Source organism: Aulostomus chinensis, chromosome 13 (genome assembly GCF_037954235.1).
Source record: "Aulostomus chinensis isolate RoL2024-O1b breed Wild chromosome 13, RoL_Achi_v1.0, whole genome shotgun sequence".
NCBI lineage: Eukaryota > Metazoa > Chordata > Actinopteri > Syngnathiformes > Aulostomidae > Aulostomus > Aulostomus chinensis.
The window spans coordinates 18,871,289-18,889,252 of NC_141332.1; the positions used below are offsets into that span (position 1 = coordinate 18,871,289).

A 17,964-nucleotide genomic window follows, 5' to 3' on the forward strand; every position below is an offset into this window, starting at 1 on the left:
TGTTAAATGCATATTTAAAAAAAAAAAAAAAAACGCTGATTGATGTCAGTTTCAGAGAAGCAACATGATACATGTTTTGAATGCAACACGAGAAGAGCACATTGAGATTTATGTTGTGTCATCAGAAAATCAAGCACATGCGTGGGATAGCGAGTTCGCTGCGTAGTTCCCAGGCTACCAGTGTACATTTTGGCTGCTGTCCAAATATTTTATCTGTACTTTGTAGTCAATAGGGCTAAAAATCAATCGCAAACGGGGCAGGAAATCAAAAAACATTGTGCAGCGGCTTTAGAGAGCTGACGAGTGACCGAAAAACCTCAAAATGGTCATTTTAGGGACTGAAGGAACCAACAGAGATGGAGGACAAGAACATTAAATAGAGTGAAAATGATGGAAAAAGACATCATGACTGCCCGTGGCCACACCGGGAAGTGGTTTTACAGTAGAGTGGGAAGTTTATTCAGATTATATTTGTTCTACGCCAGTTTAAAAACATTTTGGTATGATTTTGGAAGAGAAAAATCAGGCTTCATCTGTGTGTCTGTATTTGCAAGCAAATGGGCTCAGTTTGATCCATTATTTTAACATTGGACAACATCTCTTTATGTCATGCAAATTAATGTTGTTCAAAGTTTAAATCTGAGATACAAAGCTTAACTTTGTTATGTGCATAATGAATGTTACGTGTAGGAGGGTTTGTACCAGTTAACCTGAAGAATTCTTTGGAAAGGTTTTCAGTCAAAGGAAAAAAATTCTCTCTCTCTCTCTCTCTCTCTCTCTCTCTCTCTCTCTCTCTCTCTCACACACACACACACACACACAAAACAACACATACACACAAATAAGATCTGACAACTGTCATTGACCTATTTCAATTAATTTTTAAAAGTATACTAACACCTTTAAGTGTAACTTCACTCAAAAGGTGTAAATTTGGCTTTTCAAGGACTCAAAAGTATGTGTGATGATTACACAAAGAGATGTTCATACTAATACGAAGCTAATGGAGACCAACTGCATCAAAACTGTCAAGAAGGTCAGTTTAGAATCTCTCAAATGCATCGTCTGATATAATCTGCACCTTCTTTATCGAGCGATATGCTCAGTAATCCACAAAACTTTGATTTGAGCAAAGAATTAACATAACAAAACCCGTCTTTTGTTAGTAGTTGGCCTCTGTTAGCTTCTAGCTAGTACTGTATGGATGGCGGTTTCAGTCTGCGGGAGTCACGAGAAGCCATGAAGGAAAAAACATCTTCATAAGATAAAGTCACATAAATGTGTACTTGAAAAGTAATTTACACTTCTGTGTGAAGTATCGCTTTAATCTGCAGGTTTTGTAACAATGCTGGTGTCATTCTTCAGTTCTGCTACAGCTTCACACTCCTATTTACATAAAATGTTGCTCCCTTCAGAGTGAGTTCTCTTGTTGGAAATACCCACAGATCAATCACAGCTGAGCAACATACTCGTCACCCAATAATGGTCCGACTCCATACCCGTCAAAAGAGGGTTTTCTTTAATACCTGAGTACTACGGTGAGTAACTTGGGAATAATCAGGTTTCTATATTGCAGCTGTAATCTGCAGTGAGCCACATCTTCTCGCATTCTCCCACGTGCATCAAGTCAAAAGTACAATTTCGGATTAATTTATCTGGGTCTTATCCTTCTCAGAGATTTCTCCCTCGTCCCCATATGGGACTATTTCCTTTTTCCATTGAAAACATCTTTGCTCTCTGCTGGGACTGCTACTCTGGAGAATACCCCTCCATCCTGACACCGTTGGCTGGATATTATACTCAAAGAAATGTGTTGTAAGTGTAGGAAGAAACAGGAACATTTGATCCCTATTTTCATTCAATGCGCGTTATTTCTAAAAATGACACTGACTAACAGCTGGTGATGGAGGACTGTCGAGAGTAGCGACGTGTCATTTCAAGGACCCTCAGATCATAACAGATGCTGCATCATAAACGACTTCTGGTCTTATGAAAAGGCTTCATACTATTTCTCTGTAATATAGGTCACTGTCAGCACTGGCAAGAAAACGCAAACATCCATCAACTCCTGTTCACCATGGATCCTCCAGATTCAGCTAGACACCAGCTAACCACATAAGTGTTACCAAAGAGCCGTGGCTGGGAACCAAGCAACAGCCTGCAGAGGAGGAGATTCTCCACTGGTGTTAGAGATGCTTTGGACAAACACTCCACCTACCAGCATGGGAAAAAAGAGGGGGGCAGCCATAAAACACCTGATGCCACCAGGATGGGTAAAACACACAGCTGGAATGCTTAAAGGAGCGCTTGTCAAAGACTTCCAGAGGGGTAAAGAAGCCCATTATTTAAAGATTTTTCTGATCGCAGTTCTGAGGATCATGAAGCACTGGCTAAGATGCACAGGGTCCCTCCTCCTCCTCCTCCTCCTCCTCCTCCTCCTCCTCCTCCTCTCAAAGCAGTTGGTGAAATTTACAGAGGGGTGCGAGGATGAAGTGCCACTAACCTGAAGAAGAACAAGAAGAAGTAGTCAATGTACATAGATACAGCAAAAATGCAGCAGTGAGTGAGAAGACGTGCAGAGCACGAGCACCAACTTGAGATCTCAGTGTGTAAACTGGAGTATTTACCTAGCAGATGTGTCTTTAGTGGCGGGGAAAACTGGAGCACCCACACAAAATCCATGCAAAGTAGATGCAAACTCCACAGAGAAGACCTGGGACTGCCGGGCTGCTCGAGCACCTCTCCTACCGGCCAAATACCCGCTAACATCTGGCTTCTGTCTGGAAAGGGAACAGGTTTTTATTAGCATTTACATCCAGTTTGACTGAGTCTGCAGCAGACCCGGGTTAATTCTTGGCTCCAGTGCCAATCGGCATTGATGGAAATACGAATCGTGGGTAAACCGTAAACTGCATCCCGGTTCCAGCATGTTCAAATGAACGGGGTGATGAAAGCTTGTTGTCTTGTTAACTTCTGGGACTGTCTCTCTCTCACCTCAGCCACATGTTCAATGTCAAATGAGACACACCAGTACGAAATCCACCGGAAAGCTAGTTCTCCCTTAGTGGCACCGGGAACAGGATCAATTGGATTTTTAAAGGGAGGGGGGTTACTGAGTTTTAAAAACCTGCGAGTAAGAGACAACAGTGCTAACCACAGAGACACCATGCTGGCCCTTCCTGGTTCATGGAAAAAGAGGAAAAAAACACAATGAGAGGGAGTTGTGGGGATGTTAATCAGGTAAACTTGCGTTCTCTCCTCTTTAAGATCGCCAAATAGCAGTCATGTTATTTTGCTAGCTTGCCATGTTACTCTCTTGACAGCCACTTCCAGGGCTGTGTTCTGTGATTTATGTGTCTCACAAGAGTGAAACTGAAATACAACTTCTACATTTGATAAACACAAAAAGGAAATATTATTCATAAACTGCAGCTCGGAGAAAACATGCAGTGCGTGCACGGAAAGAAGCTCACGCTTTGATTGACAAAAAAACAAGAATTATAATCTAGTCTGTGGTTACGACTCTAGAATTAGTCCCAAAGGAAAGCAATTGATTGACATTTATAGTTATTGAATTTAAAATACTGACTGGAGAAAATAATAGCAGGTATCAGGCATTTAGCCAAACTGCTGTATGAAGTTTATATGTAAAAAATGTATATAAAATGAATTTAGGAGAATCTTGTTTGAATGAACCCTGATTCGAGGGGATGAATGGAAATTATTAAGCAAATAAATATTTGTGTTATAATTGTACTTTGGCTATAACAAGGTTAAACTGAGTTGGCAGCAGTACGATGTCAGTAATCCTGCAGAAACACGGGCGCTTGGAGACAAAGAACTCAGCCAAACCAAATTGAAAAAAAAATAAATACAGTTTTTCACTGTGTAAGTTAAATTGACTTCCCCTCAAAATGAATGGCGGCAAAATGAAACCATGTTTGGTGAAAAGTGTTGTGTAATTTTGCTAACAGACAAACAGTGATGATCACATGACCTCCTCAGCGCTCGTGTGATCCTTGGCTGAGTTAATAAGTATGCTAAATGGGCTCTGGTGGGTCTTTGCGCATGCACTTGGCTAAAGATTTTTTTTCTTCCTCTCAGAAGAACTTGTTTTGTTCTTAAAGGTGAGAGTTAAAAGGAAGGAACGGGGGGGGGGGGGGGGGGTCCACTCAACCGAGCTGCTGTACATCATCTTCGGTTTATCACCCCGTCTCATGCTGGTGTCAGCGCTGGGTTCCTCTCCTTGTCCCAGGGATGATCAGAATATTCCATTAAACCCAGTCGAGCTAAGAACGTAGAACATATTTGCACATTTGTGCAGGAACGGTAGAGGAGCAGAAGGCCAGAGGAAGTCAGTTGGGACGTTTTTGCTTTTTCTTCTCATAGTTCTTTCACAACCCAAACCTTCACATTTTGGATAGAAAGATCTTGATGGAATATAAAACCTGCACTTTTGTAGCGTTGCTTTGAGAACCCAAAATAGGCTCCAGTTAGGAACAAAACAAGAATCAGAAAAAAATATGGGGTTTTCTGCTCTTTAAAGAAGAGCACTGTTATTTGTGCTGGAGAATACACAAATAGCAAAGAATACAGAAAACAAAACACTGTCATGTAAAATGTTTTGCAGTATTTTGGTTAATTGCAGTTTGTGTCTTCCCGTGCGTCTTTATAGAAACATGATAAAATGTCACTTGCTGAATTGCAACTGACATTTTATGGAAAAGTGAAGAAAAACATGGCAGAGGCAATAAAGCTGATTGGCTCTGAGCGCCCTTGTCACCCAGAAATGAGCGTGTTAGCTTCGGTGTAAGGAGTTGCCGTTACTCCTAAAGAATGTGAAGAAATGTGCTGTTTATTATTATACTGAATGTATCATATTACAATAAATATATCATATCTTAATGCTGCCTTTACAAAGGTCATGATATTCAGTTTTTGACCCGCACCATCAAACTATTAATGCTACTGAAGTTTGCAGTAGTGCTGAACTTGAAAAATACACATCCAAGTTGAATATTTCCCTCCTGAAAGCGTAGACATAAACTGGAAAAAGTACTCACTTTGCAAATGTTTTGGGCACGTAAAAGATCAACAATTTTTCAAAAAGTTGAAAGAAGACGACACCTGTTTGAATCGTTCTACGTTTCATTTTCACTTTTATAGTTCGCCTCCCACATTCGAGTTTGAATTTCAAAATGTCCACAAAGTTTATCCGTAACCTGGTCCTACCTGGCACCGACGCATCAGGAAACATCATTATTTTCTTACTTATTCATAAATATTACAAATGTACTTTGTTATCATGGATGTGCAAGATTTTTTCGACAGCAAGTGAGGTCACAAACCTGTTAAGTGGCTTCTGCTTTAAACGACATTCATCTTATTGTAAACAGGAAAAAAATGAAGTCATATTTTGAAATAAACATCACATAACAAAACAAAATATTCTGGGTAAGAGAAATACAACTACGTTTTTGAGAATGCAGGCTTCTTTCTCCGAATTTTGAGGTTCAAGTACAAATTCTGAATATTTGTTTATTTTTATTTTTCCCAAAGATAATTTTCACACCTGACCCCAATCTCCTTCTGTAGCGATGGAACACAAGGATTCAAATGCACTAATCAACCAGAAATATAGACGAAAACGCGGAGACACCCACCATCCTGTGCCGTGTCCAAGATGAGTGGTTATTAAACCTCTTTTTTTTTCTTTTTTTTTTTTTTTGTCAAACCAGCCAGTGAGAGAAATCTGTGTAAAGACTGAATTTCACTTAATTACTGAGTTCCGTTCAGTGCGACAGGCTATCAAACGGTGAGCGTGCACGTATCCGTGGTAACAGGGTTGATTGTAAAGGTGCAGCTGATGAAGAGGCCAGTAGGTGTGATTTCTAATGATCTCTTGTGCTGTGTGAGATTCTCTTCCCATTTTCCATCATAGCACCATGTTTGATAAAGTTAACTTTCTTGTTTATTTGGAAGTGGGGGGGGGGGGGGTTCGTCCTGGTACCAGGTTAGACAACCCATGTTGATCAATTCACACCAAACCTGTTTATTTCTAAATCACTTGGTACAGAACAAGTGTAAAACATCCCCCACCTTCAGCGGCATACACAAGGTGTGATTTTAGCTTTACAGAGGAGTGCGTTAGTCAAACAATGGGAGAGCATTAAAACATGCCAATAGAGCAGTATTAGTCAACAGCTCGAGTCAATACACCCCACTGGGCTGCATGTCTCCCCACAAACACAAGCAATTGCTGTAGAAGGCCCCTGCACTGGATAGAAACATCAATTACAGTAAATTACACCAAAACAGTGTGTAACACTTCAATTTGTTTAATCTCCCGAGCTGTCTGAGCTGTTTTGGATGAAAGCGGAGCAGAGCACTGGCGGAAGATAACATTCAAATAGCCCTAAGTTACATGGCCCTATCTCTTCTCGGTTGTGTTTATGCAGACAATAAGGGGTTTATTTATATTTTGATTCCTGGGACTTACTTGGAAAGCATTAATTATCATCTAGTCTGGAATATTTTCCTGAATGCAGCCTACTTTTTTTTTTTTTTTTTTTTTAAAGCTGTATCCATATTAATAGCACTTCCAAAACCCACATCAGCACCATCCTGTGCCCGGTGTGCTGTTGATGTTGGAGCAGTTAGAGAGTACAAGTACTTTCAGGATGGTTGGAGTTCATAAAGCTGAAACCCCAGCCAGGTCAGGGTTAAAGATGCTTTATCTGTTTATTAAAAGGCTTTCGTTTCAAAGCTGCGGGACACAGGTTGATAAATACTGCATCAAGGCAATCCGGAGAGGATGAAAGCAAAGGATGAAATACCCTTTTTTTTCCTCTCTCTGCTGCTAAAGAAGAAGCACAAATGATAGCCTTATAAAGGTAGCGACTACCCACTAAAACAAAACCGTCCGATCGCAGCTAAACTTTGTAGTTTCTTCAATGACTCGCTATGGTTTATTATCTAGGAGGGCTAGTGGTTGCTGGGGACAGATGAAGATTTGGCTGTTTCAGGGAACATTTTGGAAGGGGGGGCTTTTGGGGGGGTGGGGGGTGGGGGGTGGGGGGGCTGGAGTAAATGAAAGACAAATGCGAGTAGTGCCCACTCAGCTATTTTCCCAGTCAAGATCAAAGGCACGCCGGACTGGCTGCTCCACGGGAAACTTGAGATGGGTCCTGCCTTTGTTTGCTGTTGCTAGGAGACCTGCAGAAGGCTGAAAGTGTTTGCAGTGGGGTACAACATCAAAAACCATTTCCAAAATAAATTTTTAAGACAGCCATGTATTTGTGTCCTCGCTGTTCAATTTACTGAGTAAAGTGAAAAACACTGATGCATAATGAGTCAACTGTCTATTAGTCATGGAATCATTTTCTTGTTGTTTTGGGTTTATTTTATTTTTTTTAAGTAGTTCCAGACAACTCTACATGTGCAGGCTTTGAAGGAGCACTCGTCAGTAGTCTGCGTACTCGGCAGAGCATCTGTGCTATGTAAACACGGCCAGGTTGATAAGAAATTCACCACCAAAGAATCGTGAAATAAGATTAACATACTTTTTTTTTTTCTTGGCCGGTTGAGCAGCACGTGAATCTGCGACGATACTATTTAAATATAGTTTTGATATATTTATAAGCTGAGGTTTTGGCTTCCTGGTGAAGCTAATTACAATGCTGTTATCTATTAATGGGCCTCGTGATAGCGAGGGTGGCTAGACGTGCGTCACAGAGAGCTCATTACATATCATTAGTTCAGCACTTCCAATAATGTCTACACCTGCTGAGCATAAGATAATGACTTTGCCCCTCATGCTAGCGTCGTCTACCAAGCCAAGCACCGCCTGGAGAATAGAGCGATGCATGAAAATGGATGTATGATCGCTTAAGGTACAGTATTTATTATAAGTGTCAGTGAATGCAGCACGGCAAAGAAGCATTTGAGAAAACATGAGAATCCTCTGATGAACCAACACTCCTGATATCTATAAAAGATGTTCAATAAGTCTAAAATGATCCAATCATCATTTTTGATGTTATCGCCTAATGATATTACACTTTTCTTAATAGCTGCATCTCTTCCTTCACTGCACGCATGTCCTACGTAGCTTTGTATATTATATACAGAATGTGTGAAGTAATGAAATAAATCAACTGCCCACCACGAAGTGACCTTCGTGTCTGGAACGATAAAGATTAGAATGGTGCTGTGTCTGCCTTGTGTTTTCACTAGCTGAGCCAACTGGCACAGCGCTGGCGTCCTCTCTCCGGCTCCCAGCCTGCCATGATGACAATGGCAACCAGATTCCGCATGGCATGTGAAAATGACAAAAATACTAGCAGGCCAAGAGTTGTGTGTATGAGAGTGTGCCTGTGTGCCTGTGTGCCTGTGTGCCTATGTGTGTGTATGTGTGTGTGTGTGTGTGTGTGTGTGTGTGTGTGTGTGTGTGTGTGTGTGTGAGTGATCTAAAGATATACAACTCAACTGGTCAGGAAATAAATGTATTCGTAGGAATTGGCATTGCTACTACATTCCATTCACATTCATTTTTTATGGGGTTCAGTGTGCTTTTTTAATGGTTCAAAATGCAGCACTTTTTAGCAGGAAAAGAAGAAAATTAGCTTCCTTGAGGATTCTAAGTTGGTATCCTCTAAAGGTTTGAATTTCCTTTAACTAACAAGAACCAAAAAATGCCCTACATTCAAGTATGCCAGAAGCATATTTTGTGTGTCCTGCCTTAATCTGCTTGATCCAATGATGTGTGTGTGTGTGTGTGTGCGCGCACGCAGAGTAATGCGGACACACACTGACAAGACAAAACAGTTTCCCAAAATTGGTTGTACCGTTTAAGAAAAGAGTTCAAGCAAATCCTCGGCAGCTATTGTCTCCAGCTGAGGAAGACAGAGTTGTCTTCTGTCAGTGCAACCAGGGTTCGACCCCTGTGTGACATCACTGCGGACACACTCCTGGTAAATGCAGCATCCCACACTGACTATGCGCGCGCACACACACACACACACGCGACTGCAAACATGTAATATGAAGGACTGCTGATTACGAGTGTGCTGAGTTAATATACATCACAACACTCACAAACTCAAAGAGCAGATCATTTGTTTGGCAAATCTCTGGATAGACTTGATCCTTTACCACAAACTGGGGAAAAAATGTTTTTCTGTTTTAAAACATGAGAAGAAAGCAATTGTTATTTGGGTGTCCTTCTCCCAAAAGTGCAGCATCACAAATCATAAAAAAGATTGTATGAATAATGTAGAAATATAGTCATCAGAAGTCTACATATACTGTAAAAGAAGGCATGAAAGAGTATAAATTGCAAAAAAAAAAGTCTGAATAATACATCTGATGAATGTTAAATCCTTTGATCGATCACTGATTATCCGTTTTTACATGATGAACCTGCTGAAATGACACTTTTTACATTTAAGATGAAACCATTATTCGTGTAACATCTGTGTAACAAGAGTTGTAACTTGGCACAGAAGCCGAGAAGCTTCTCTGAACATTTCACCTTTGGACCGGTCGGCGCGACTATTGCCTGAACCTTGTAACCCCCCCCCCACTGAGACAATAAAACGGCCCAATGACTATGGGAGTAGCAGAAAGGCAGACACTTTATGACTTGGAGGCAAAGCTAAATAGCCTGTGTGAAGATAAAGAATTAGGAACAGTAAGAGAGTGGAATTCTCTCCGTTTGAGGTCAGATGGCCGAAGTTACTTCACCTAGACCCCCCACCACCACCACCACCTCCCTGAGGGCATGTGAGGAGACCCTGGAGCAAACTGGAGAACACAGTTACATCCTTTTAGCTTGAGACAAAAGAGATGTCACAGTCAATCAGAGGCCTCGTCATCCCTCCTCCAATTGCTAACTTGATTGATAAATGCCACAGACGGTCTGGCAGACAACAGCAACGACGCAGTCAACAATACAGTCTTGAATTGGACTTATACTTTACCCCCATGCAGCAAAGGTGACTGGCTAAACCTTTACAAGAATTTGTTGCCCAAAGATGTATTTTGGATCATTTCAGAACAAAATTTCAATCCTGTTAAGTCCATTAAGACTTCATACAATCAGAAAAGTAAAAAGAAAGCACTCAGTTATCAATAAATTTATTTTCTTTGAACACAATTTTCACAGTAGGAAAACAAACACTTTAAAAAAAAATCTCCTTGGCTTTTCTCTTTTTCTTTTTGTTCCTCAAAGATTTGTCCATCGATGTAAAACGTAATGTTGAAACCAGTTAAAGATTATTAACCTTAAGTGTAACTAGTACATTACCAGTACTTTCAAAGTTCTTTTCACCCTCTCCGAGACGACTGCTATTGGAGAGGATTTGCTGTGAGATTCCTTTTTCATTCTAAACGGTATTAAAAAGCATAAAGAGCGCTAGACAGTTGAGTGAAGCTGACGTCACAGTCCAAGAGTCACCCACCATGTGTTCGGCGTCTCCAAGTAAAGACTTATCTGCAAAGAAGTTTGGACGGACAATGTGGGTGGACAGGGCGTGAAACTACTATCATCATCAGTTCTGAATGAAAAAAAGAAAACATATCTTCCACAAAAAAAGGAGGCTCATTCCAATTCAGCTGCGTTGTTAGGACAACGAGAACCATCCCTCAGATGATTAGTTCCACTTCAAAAGAATTTACTTTCCGCAGTGGAAACGTCCCCCTTTTGTATCCTGACACAGGGTTTTATCAGCCCAAAAGAAGAATCGTATGTCTAGTCAGCCTGTTTATTATTCCTTCTGTTCACACTACAATTGTATTAAATAAATAGAGTACTACTAACAAAGGCCTATTAGCCCATAAACATGTCCTAGTACAAACAAAAAAAAGGCTAAATCACAGCTCCAGCAAAATAATTAAGATACTCTAAACGCTGCGTGGTGAAGGCAAATATACTGCTCGGGTAATGGTGCCAAGTCACAAACGTCTCATCAGTGACATCTCAGAACACGCATGTTATGTTGCACATATTTTGTCTGAGTGGGAATTAGTTATGTGTCTGGCTGCATCTCAATTCAGAGAGAGACGCTGCCCCGTGGAAGCAGCTGTGTGTGGTGCAGGGAATATATTAGGGGTGAATTAATTGTTAGTTTCTGATAAGCGTCCTGGCGTGGGCTAGTTGTATTACCTTTGACTAAAAAAACAAACAAACAAAACATTCAATTAATTTGCTTTTTTTTTTTTTACATCCAGTAAAGTTAGATCACCTCTGACTAAAATGGAAATTGGGGGAAAAAAAACATGTTTACATTACAGGTGCAAAATCACATTTGATGCACATGAATTCAACTTAACTGAATAAAGGGTTAGAATTGTTAACTGCGATTTGATTTTTTTTTTTTTTTTTAAAGAAGACATTTGAATGCAGAGCAGACAAAGTGGAAGTGCTGCTGTTAGTTCAGATAAACAGACATCTTGCCTGAGTCAGAGTGGTAAAGGGGCGGAGAAAAACATGGCGAACACACCTAAAGACAGATGAGTGGAATCAGTGTGTAAAAAAAAAAGAGAAATGACACTGACAGCTGTGACATCCTCATTGCTTTTATTGGATTTTTTTTTGTTTTTTTTTTTAAGGAATATCATGTTTATTTCTGAAGCATCAATTCAGCCAGGAATAAAAACTATGTCTGCAGGCCTTTGGGGGGATCAGTCGAACAGTCTGTCATCAACACTCTTCTAAATATTGTTTACTGAAGGAATCCTAACCTGTGTGTGCGAGGGCTTGTCCAAGGGAAAGTGGAACAGAACTTTTCATTTATTTGATTTTTCTTTTGAATGAGTCAAACAATTAAACTCACATTGATTCACTTTTGCAACAGCTAGAAATTCCTGGTTGACTTTCTTTTTTAAATGTGTCACAGTACCTCAACAATTTTCAGCGATCGAACGCTGCGCGTCTTTGTCGAGTGTGTAATTCCGGTATGAATATTGACTGGGACCATGTGGGAAGCAACCTGGGAGCATCCATCCTTCCCTCCATGATCAGGGAAGAGACTATTTGAGACAATTCATAAATATGCTGGGCGGAAAAAGGCCTGATGGCACAAGACATGCGAGCAGAACCCCTTTAATGTCAGCAACTGTCAAAAAGCTTTGATTTCTGACTGATGAGTAAGGTTGATGTAAAAACAGAAAACTCCAGGTCAGCTGATCAGGCCCTGTAAGAAATCCTCTTACTTATACTCGCCTGGTCCTCACGTCCTTTTATTGATTAGATCTATTGTTTATTTAGTACATTCATAGCTGCGAGACCCTCATTTAATAAATCTTACGTTTAAAGCGACAGGCCGTTTATCTATGATGCCATCAACATCAAGTCAAGTCCAAGGACAAGAAATATTCCAGGGGCTTTGCAGAGATCCACCCTCTTTGAGGGCAATTATCGTTTATTTGTCCATCTACTTCATTGTTTGGAAGAAAAAACAAACTCTGATATGACAATGAAGTTGTTCAAAGATTGCATCAGTTTTTAGCAATAGGTACAAAATAACCTGGAGACTGAGTGATAAGAAACTGTAGCATCTTAAAAAAAATTGTAAACCTCAAGTCACTTTCGAACAGTTGTAAAGTTTCTGGACAAAGTCTCTGCGGAGGTCGCGTTCTGATGCTAGCCGGAGCGAAACAATCCACTGTGAACGTCCCAACTTAAAGACAACTGTTTTTTGCCGTTGATCAGATCTCGGCATGTGGACCGGGTTTGTTTTCGAGGCAGCTCAAACACTTCGTTGCCGCCCGACATCCTGTCCTGTGTAACAAAGGTCACAAAGAGTATTTTGACTCTGAGCTTGATTTTAAGAAACATTTCCTGTAGTCATCTCAGTTCTAAGAACCCAAAACTTTCACTTTCTTGAATCATGTCTATAATCATAATGTCTACATGCCTGACAACTCATCATTCACTCAGGAAGCGGACTGACAGTTGCTGCCCTTCAAACAGAACAAAACGAGCCTGAAAGGAACGGGAAATATTTATAATTTAACATGGAACTCCAATTTTGCATACAAATGTTTCAGATATTCACAATGTTGTCTCATATCTGGTGTTTCAAGGAGGATTTTGGATGCTCTTCCAAGATGGATGCAATGCTGCGTCCTACAGGTCAAAGCCTCGCAATAATAATATTTATTTAACCCAGAAAATGCTGGAACAGAAGGAAGAATCGTGATTAAAATGCATCATTTCTTTTTTTTTCCCATTCTGCTGCTTAATAAAGACGTACTGACTTGGGAAAAAAAAGGGACTAAAGTCAACTGCAACTAATTGCTTCTTTCATCTGTCCAATTAAAAGCAGAATTTTAATCCTACTATTTTATTTCTTGTTTTGATAGCTCATCGTGTGCCACAGCCTTTTAATCAGCACAAAAAATGTGAGCGTTGCCTATTAATTCATCGTCGAGCTGTTATTTACACTGCTGATTTTCATCACTCTCTCCTCTGGGCCACAGTGACTGAGCTCAACTGACAACTAAAGGATGTGCACCGGAGAAGCTACAGCTGCTAACTGCTAATATTTTCAATCCATGCCCACTCAGGTGTGTGAGAGTGAGCGGGTGTGACTGGGTTGTTAAAATGGTGCTAAAGATCAATAGGATGTTGTTGTTAGCGAGAGACCTTTCAAGGGGAACATCACTAAGGTGGCATCACAAGTTGTCATGTGTGATGTTTGTGAAATGTATCTGGAATGTCTCTCTCTACCTTCAGCTGCCTGGATAAACAGTCAGCAGCGACAGCTCAGCTCGCTTACGTTTTTGTTTTTTTTTTCCTGTGATGAAACAGCGCGGTAGCATGAGGTAATCTCACCCTTACCCAAATGAGATGGTAATGCCTTTACTCGGGGAATCAGCAACACGCAGCACCACCTAAAAGGAGAGTGAGCACCTCAAATGGGACTAAAAATAGTGCCTCTTAACTTGGAATCTATATTATACGCTTCAAAAATGAGATCAACTATATGGGTCAGTGGGATTCTCTGAGAGGAAAAAAAAGAGCCACTAAAAGAAAATATGCTGCACTGACAACAGATCTAAGGAATTCAGTAACTAATAAGAAAATTATTTGGGCAGAGTAACAGCTCAGAGCTTTAATTAACAGAGCTGGTTTTAACTGATTGAAAGGGAATACATGTCCATGCTCGTGCATGAGAGCCTAATTATTTTCAACTCCTTGATTGTCTAAATAGGCTTTATAAATAAAAGCACAAGTGACTTGAAATGTTCAAAGGAAATTATTTTTGAAATGGAAATGATCAAAGAGAAGTCTTTCATAACTACTGTGATCTGCAAGCTAGAATACAGGGGGACTTCAATCCGCCATGGCTAGGTTTCATTTTAATGCCACACACACACACACGCACACACAAACCAAACAACTGCTCCACCCTCAACATCTGGCTTTCTAAAGGGACAATAAAGGACATTTATTAGCCTCCATTTCTTCTCAGACGGCCCACAAATAATATGAAGTAATGGGGAAAAAAATGCACTCATTCAAGACCCATTAAAAGGACACGCGATTGTGTCTATATACTCGCGTGTATGCAGAAAAATCACGAGGCTAGAAAAGAAAATCCTGCGGATATTGGAACGTTTCACAGGGGTTGTGTGATACTCAAAACAGCGACTTCAAAGGTACACTGTTAGGGCGCTGTGGTGACAACTTCCGGTTAGCACCGCCATAAATTTAAATGTGAAATAAATAATTCAGATCAGATTTTACAAATATTATCAGGCCAAACGGTGATAAAACAAATCATTTCACAGAGTTGTGTGATGCCCGAAATTAATTATCTGAGGTTTCCTGCTGCTTTATTCACAATGTAATTCTATGAGGGGGGAAAAAAAAGTCTTTTAAGGCACGACTGACGGGTTGGGGGAGGGGCATCAAAATCTGAGGGAGCATTTTTATTGGACACGACATTAGTACACACCCTTCAGTGCAGGATGAGTCAACAAAAGACTGAGTGTTTTTATAGAATACAAAGACAGGGATTAACTCTGATTTTTAACATATATTTGCCATAAATCATAAGATTAATTAGCACAGGGATTGAAACTGTGAAAACATGTTTTTCATGTCATGAGATCCTTAAAAGCTCATGATATATCATGATATCTAATGATTCCCAGGCATCCTGCTTGATGGATTTACATGCACAGAGAGTAAAACTGTTTTTATTATGCAGATGAATAATGAAACCATGCAGTTTTGATAATTATGTCAATGACTTGCCTCTGGCATGTTGTTCACATGTGTGTATTACCAACAAGCCCACGCTGGCTCCGCATCAGTTTACTCTGTTTCTTCTATGTAACTGAATGGAATCTTTGTGTGTTAATAAAAGGAACTAAATGTACAACATTTCACAACACATTTTGGGACTTATAGCTGTGTGATAATACGCTGGAGAGGGAATGGCGTCTTTTGTTTTCTCTTATGTTCTGTGGCATTATTCAAGGCCCCTCAGACGTTTCAGAGTTAGCTACATGTACATGATCAAACAGTAAAAGTACGAGTCAAATGCAGTACATGCACAGTTTTAGTGATTAATTTATAGCTGGGGTATTAATGCAATTTAAAACTTTTTTTCAATCCAGCTTTGTTTTGGATGGTCCTGGTATCTGAGAATGCAAGCTTTGAGTCTGATATGCTGAAGACATTGTGTCTCTAAGGAAATGTGCTCTTTTTGTAGCAGATTAAGATTTCTGAGTCACACACCAGCTCCAATGACGGATTGCATAATCTTGTAAATTGCATAACTGGAGGAATGCTACAGCATTCACAACAGCAACAGAGAAGATTTTACAGATTCTGAAGTGGAGCCGAGAACAAGTTGCTAATTATTTCAGTCACAAACTCCTTTAATAATGGACCCGAACGCTATGGAACACGGTGTTGCTGCATAGCGTGGATTTTTGATCCCCTGCCTCATCCAGATACCTCGAACACAGGATTATTCCCTGCGGACCGAAATAGATGCAGGCAGTTCTGCCTTGTTCTTTTTGAAAGTCGTCTGTGGAAGGCTGCTACCTTCACAGGTTCAATTCAGCAGTGGCAAAGGTGTGATACTGATCCTGGGACAAAGTCACTGCAGCGGTTTTGATGTTAAATGTGCACAAGTGCTAACACCAATACACGGACGCACCCACCTACACACGCTCATACACTGCATAGCCCATTACCATATGATAGTATAGGTCCGACACAAGGTTAAGCTGCCTCATTGATCACCAAAAAGATGAAGGCAAAGTCAATCACTTTCCCTTTGCCACCCCTAAATCCGTTACCTGGGCTCCTCAAAGCTGCACTGGTGGCTAATTACTCTCTCTCATACCCCCTCGTGCTCCCTTTAGCTGACGGCTAATGATAAACTATTTGTATCAATAGTTCTTTAACTTCAGAGGAACATAAAGAGACAGCGGCCTGATGACAACCGTACATTCCTTCCCTACTGCTCCACCGTTAAAGTGCTTGTGCTTGTGCGTGTGCGTGCGTGTGTCATGCTGTTTAGGGTCAACACAACACCAAATCACATTTGTCCCCTCCATTAATGTCACAGCCCTAAAGCAACATATCATCACAGTGCAAAGCTTGGTTTAACTGTAATTGAAAAGGCCCAAGGGGAATTCCTTGGTCCCCCACCACCACCACCACTACCCTACATCCATCATTGTAGAGTTGGGCCCTAGGGTGTTCTTGTAACACTAGAAATCAGTTGAAAACCACATACAGAATCATGTCAAGTACACATTAATCTGGCAGCCACATACCAAGTGCGAGTGCGAGCCTGAGCGCACCAACACATCCATGCTTAGCGAATGGATGGACATCAATAGGGGTGTGATCAGAAACAGAATCCTTCCTTCAGATGTGGAGTTCACAGGCTTGATTACACAGCCGTCTTGCAATGCATACTGCAACAGATAAAATTAAACACTTGCGATTACTCACTGCTTTGAAACATCCTGGACCATGATCAATATGATCCTTTTTTTTTCAAGTTCAACCTCAAACAGTGGAGATTTGAGAAATCATACCAAAAAAAAAAAAAAAAGTATTCAAATGTTCTATCTCGCAACCAGATTGCTGCTAATGAAATGCGATATTTTTTGAGAGACGGCAAAGACAACAGGCACGGGTCTTTCTTTGCAATATTTTTGTCAAAATCTAAGGCATTGTGTTCCTTAGGCATGATGATCAAAGCCTTTTAACACTTTTCCAACAAACCCTTCAAATGTATTCTGTAAAATGTGAATAATTACGGAATGGCATTAAAATGTAACTGATCATTTCTCAAAGATGGCATACTGCAGGACTGTTAAGAGACACAGATGCAGATAAAGGCATCAATTCCGGTTCCAGTGAGCAGACTTGTGTGTAGCATATTCATGTGGCTCTTCACTCACATGAAAGCTACAAGCTGCCCTTGCCAGCCAGAGGAGGACATTACGGCTCAACCTGGTTGATGTCTGATGACAAGGGTCTGGAGGAGGGATTTGAAGCAAGGGGACCCAAGTTATGGTCATTCCCTTAAAAGGATGGCGTTGCATCTCACAGGCCTGGAGCTTGCAGGAGTTGAAAGATCTTCAAAGGTGAGCTCACCCCAAACAACCTTCTCTAACTCCCCAAAAACCTTGGAAGTGTGAATTTTCAAAGATGTGGGCTTTAACATTTTTTTTTTTTCCTTTTGCACTGCAACGGGCCACAACAAATGCTTCAAGCCAGTTCTAAAGAATTTTGCTTTAATTTAGTTTTGTATTCTTCCTATCATTGTCAGTCACATGGATACCTCCTGAGTAGCTGAGCTCATAGGAGACCATTAAAGTATCCGCCATTTCTCTGAAACCGGCTAACCAGAAACTGCCAAAAAATTCTGTTGTGTAAGGCATGGATAATAAATGGAGAGAAAAAAAGAAAGAAAAAGAAAAAAG

The 17,964-nt window shown here is 40.6% G+C and overlaps 1 protein-coding gene and 1 long non-coding RNA gene across 11 annotated transcripts in view; one reads left to right on the plus strand and one right to left on the minus strand.

The window, feature by feature from the left end:
- Positions 1-4,156, plus strand: part of LOC147251307 (uncharacterized) — a 79,177-nt gene extending 75,021 nt beyond the window's left edge. The window contains exon 5 of the long non-coding RNA XR_015118914.1: positions 2,025-4,156. This is a non-coding gene — a long non-coding RNA (uncharacterized LOC147251307). The remainder of the gene's footprint in view (positions 1-2,024) is intronic.
- Positions 1-17,964, minus strand: part of zic6 (zic family member 6) — a 98,280-nt gene that overhangs the window by 2,930 nt on the left and 77,386 nt on the right. For 4 of the 10 annotated variants that reach the window (XR_015118909.1, XR_015118907.1, XR_015118905.1 and 1 more), the window contains one exon: positions 2,628-2,780. The exons of 1 other annotated variant lie outside the window; for it this stretch is intronic. The gene's annotated coding sequence lies outside the window, so the exon portion shown is untranslated. Of the gene's footprint in view, positions 1-2,627; positions 2,781-16,803; positions 16,948-17,964 lie in introns of all 10 variants that reach the window. 5 more of the 10 variants (XR_015118904.1, XR_015118902.1, XR_015118903.1 and 2 more) reach the window with 2 other exon arrangements.